The following is a 4633-nucleotide window of genomic DNA, read 5'->3' as shown; positions in this document are numbered from 1 at the left end:
GATATAAATGTCGCAACACTTCTCAACTTCAAACATTCTCATGTGTCCTCTCTCTTTTTAAGCTGAAAACGCTCACATTTGATGAGATATTGTGCCTTTTATTTGTTTGTTTGTTTGCTTATTTATCCTAAAAGGACAATGTTTTCCAGAACTGTGTTTGCAGGACACAGATGCCTTCAGGTACAGGGACACAGACAGTGGTGCCAGTGCCAATGCCCTGTGACCAATGCCCAGCATCCACTGCTGCTCTATCCTGCTTTGTATTTGATTTCCCTCATCCTCCAGGTGTCTCCAGCTCACCTAAATCAATGACCATGGTTCAGGGCATGTTTTCAGCAGGCCATCTGGGCACATGCTCTTCCCACTGCTCTCCAGATTTCCCCAAACCTTGCTTGTTCTTCATTCATATACTGCCCAAATATCTGGCTGATCTATCACCTTCAGGAAGACTATTGGAACTTGTTCCATCTCTCCAAAGTCTGATGGACTCTTTTCTCAACTCTTTAACTGTGATTATATCTACCCTTCCTATTTCTGTCTGGCTCATTTCTTGTACAGCTATTCCCTGTGAAAGGCAAACCTCATTAGGTGCAGCTTGGACAAGGCATGCAGTTGATCACTTTGTTTTAGTGTTTATTCAATTGCATCATGTTTCCTTCTGTTTGCTGGCAAAAAAAAAAAAAAAAAAAAAAAGAGAGAAATCTTTCATTGTCCATGTGCAGCTGGATCTGTACTCACTGAGGAAAGCCAGTGAGAGTTGGTGCAAAGGAGGTTTAGCACTGAGCGGATGATTGCAGAGGAGAAGAGTGATGTGAGGAAAAGTGATGCAAGTTTCATGGGGTCAATGTGAGTAGAAATGGGGTGGGGAAGTTGAGGAGGACATTTGTCCACACAGTGACAGTGCAAAGCTCGTTAGCGGACATCCTGGATCAATATCAATTGGCAGGTGTTACTTCAACTTCTTATTTAAACCCATCTATAAAGAAATGATTAAATTGTCTTCATAAATGCCATTCATTCCCCTCCAATCTTTTTGCTCCCTCCAGATACCTCTTCAGTTTGCTGTACAAGTTCTGAACACCTGAAGAAGATGACAGGAAGGCACGAGGCACAGGAGGGCTCTTCAGGTTGTAATGGGCCCCACAGGACTTTTGCTGCTGAGTCCATCAACCTCCAGTGCTGAGAGAAGATTGCATGAAGTGCTCAAGAGTACAAAGTCAGAAGGAACAGTGAAGTTTCTTGGAGTATTAATGGGATCCACTGAGGGCCATTGACAAGCCAGCTTCCCCAGGGACTTGTTAGAGCAGATAATTGGAAGCCATGATTGCAGGCAGACCAAGGCACTGGGATGGTGGCTGTGATGCTGAGCAAAGCCTCCTTTGTCTTCTGAAGCAGAAAGGCCAAGCCCTGATCCCCAGAGCCTTGGCAGGGAGATCGTGTCCCTCCCTCCTGCTGGCTCAGGGCCCTTCCTGGGGCAGTGGGATGGAGGTTTGTCTGATGTCAAATGAAAGACCAGGGCACAGCAGCTGCCAGACTCTGCATGGGGTGCAAGGATGCCGTGAGGCCCAAGTCCCATGTGGGCAGTGTGTCTCATGCCAGGATGTGGGATGTGAGAAGGGCCCAGTCTGGACATGTACTCAATCACAAGGGAACTCTGAACTTCAGATGTCTCAGTGCTCGAGCCCTCCATTGGACTGTCTCCAATAGTTTTATGTCCTTTATGTTCTTTGGTGCCCAGAACTCCACCCAATGGTCCAGCTGAGGCTGCAGCAGTGCAGAGCAGAGTGGGACAAACCCCTCCCTCACCCAGCTGGCAATGCCATGCTCAATGCACCCAGAGGACAGCTGGCCTTCCTGGCTGCCTGGGCACACTGCTGACTCATGTTTGATTTGATGATGACCAGGACCCCCAGTCCCTTTCATTGGGACTGCTCTCCAGTATCCCATTTCCCAGTCAGTGTGTGTGTCCAGGGTTGCACCTACCCAGGTGCAGAATCAGGCACTTGTTCTTGTTATACTTCATGTGGTTGTGCCTATCCAGTTCTCTAACTTCAGCACAGCTCTCCACCCTCAATGGAGGAAACATTTCCACCGAATTTGGTGTCACCAGCAAACTGGCTCAAACATCTTCTAGTCCTACATGCAAGTCATTCACAAAAACGTTGAAGAAAAGCGGCCTTCAAATGGAGCCCTGGGAAACCCTGCTAGTGACCATCCACCAGCCTGATCGAACTCCACTTAATGTGATCATTTGGGCAGGATCCATTGGCCAACTGCTCACTGCTCACCCAGCAGTTTTTTCTGTCTAGACCTATGCAGTTTGTCCAGAAGAATTATCTAAGAAAGAATATCAAAAGCTCCACTGAAATCGTCAAGGATAACATCAGCTGTTTTACCTTGGTCAACCAGATGTGTGATTTTGTCATAAAAGGACACTAAGTTTAACAGGAACTTCCACTCATGAACTTGTGTGGGCTGTGACCAGTGACAGAATTATTCTACTGAGGTGTTTCTCAGTAAATACCAGCATCTTTTTTTGCATAATTATACCAGGCATAGAAATGAGACCGACAGCTCTGTAATGGCCTAGATAATCTTTCTTGTTCTTATTTAAAACTGGAACAACGATTGACATCTTCCTGTCAACTGGGTACTTGCATGACCCTAGACTTCATCTGATGCCTCTCAAATGAGAGCCCAGAGCAAACTAATAAGGTGTCGTCAGTGAAAGAATGTAGATGCGTCATATAGCTTTGTAACACCTTGAACTCCAGAGGATGCCACAAATTCTATGAGAAAGAGTATCAAAAGCTCCACTGAAAGCAGCTGGCTTCCCTTGGTCAACCAGATGGGTGAGCACTTCACAAAAGGACGTTAAGTTAAACAGGACCTTCCCCTCACTAGCAAGCATTGCCTGTGACCAATGACAGAATTCTTCTTAATTCATCCTCTTCAGGTGTTTTTCAATAACTCCCAGCATTATTTTCTCCATCACTTTAACACACTGAGAGACAGTGAGACAGACAGGTCCATAATTGCTGGGGTCTTCTTTCTTACTTTTCTTTAAAACTGGAACAATGTTTGCCAGCTTCCTGTCAACTGGGAACTGGCATAACCCCAGACTTCTTCTGATGCCATTCAATTGAGAGCCCAGAGCAAACTAATAAGGTGTCATGAGTGAAAGACTGAAGATGTGTCATAGCTTTGTAATGCCTTGAACTCCAGACTATGCCACAGATGGAGCAGAGAGGAAGATCTGGCTCTTGTGTTCTGAGCTCATCCATTTGGGCAGCAGAATGACACAACATGCTCCATGGGGACAGGTGCAAAAGGCACAGTGGGTGCCCCAAGCACAGGGCTGTGGTGGCATTTAGGATGGCCAAGAATACCTCCCTTCTGGCCCTCAGCTGATGCTCAGGAAGGAGCTGTCTGTCTCACAGATTTTCCACCACAGTTTACAAGCACGAGCACACAGCTAGGATCACCCCAGGCACCTTGGTCATCACTGAGTGTGTGTGTGTGAGCAGTGCAGTCCCTGTTGAATACAGAGCAAGGATTCAGATGAGGGGCTCACACACAGACACCTCACTATGCACACCTGAACTCAGCTAAGGGGACTCCCAGCCCCCATGGTTCTGTGAGGAACCGATCCAATTTCAGCCCCAGGTTTTCTATCAGCTGATGAGTTGCCTAATTTTAGGCTTAGGTTGTGACGGTCCGATATAACAGGACAAAGGGCAAGGACATTAAATAAAAAAGTGGAGATTTAGTTTATCTGTTAGGGAGAAATTTTCTGCTCAGAATATATGGCACAGGTTGCCCATAGAAGTTTTGTGTCCCATCCCTGGAAGCATTCAAGGTCAGGATTGATGCAATCCTGGGCAGCTTGATCTTGTGATTGACAGCCCTTGCCCATGGTTGGGGGCTTGGAACTAGGTGATCTTTCAAGTCCCCTCCAACCTAAGCAATTCTGTGATTCTGTAATGTTATTACAGAATCTGCACTTACAGATCATGAATGGAGGATTCCCAGATTTGGCATTTGCTTCTCCCTTGGTCAAACTTCTTTTAGTACAAATAACGGTGCTTCTGGAAAACAGTGGACATCCTGATTAACTGAGCTGACTTTGAAATACATTCAGCTGTGATGACCCTGCTGCCTTGCAGGAGCTGTCAGCTCAGGAGAAACATGGATATCTCCATGGAGAGAATGAAATCACATCCTCGGCTGCTGAGCTGTGCTGGACTCCTGGGACACAGGGAGCTTATAGAAGTGGCAGCACTGCAGGGAGACAGCTGTGCCCAGGAGCAGCTCCTGTGCCCCATGCAGCAGGTCTGTGGGCATGATCTGCAAGAGACAGGGAGAGGAAAGAAGGAAGAGAACTAACAGGCAGTGTGGCACGTTGGGCTGTGAGCTCATGGAAGAAGCATTGCTCACAACCCTTGACAAGGTAAGTTTCTCATTGCAGGCAATGTATCAGTTTTTATTGCTGGAATCACTAAATTTGGGGCATCCCATTTCAGGATGTAAACACTCAGTGTTTCTTTATCCATCAACTCCAGCTGAGGGCTTCTGTGCTGCAGCATCAGAGCACAGCCCTGAGGGCTGCGTGTCCCAGGACGGCTGCAGGCTG

The sequence above is a fragment of the Phasianus colchicus genome, chromosome 29 (genome assembly GCF_987193195.1).
Source record: "Phasianus colchicus chromosome 29, bPhaCol1.hap1.1, whole genome shotgun sequence".
NCBI classification, from domain to species: Eukaryota; Metazoa; Chordata; class Aves; order Galliformes; family Phasianidae; genus Phasianus; species Phasianus colchicus.
The sequence above is the reverse complement of the archived record's forward strand: the minus strand, read 5'-3'. Positions refer to the sequence as shown.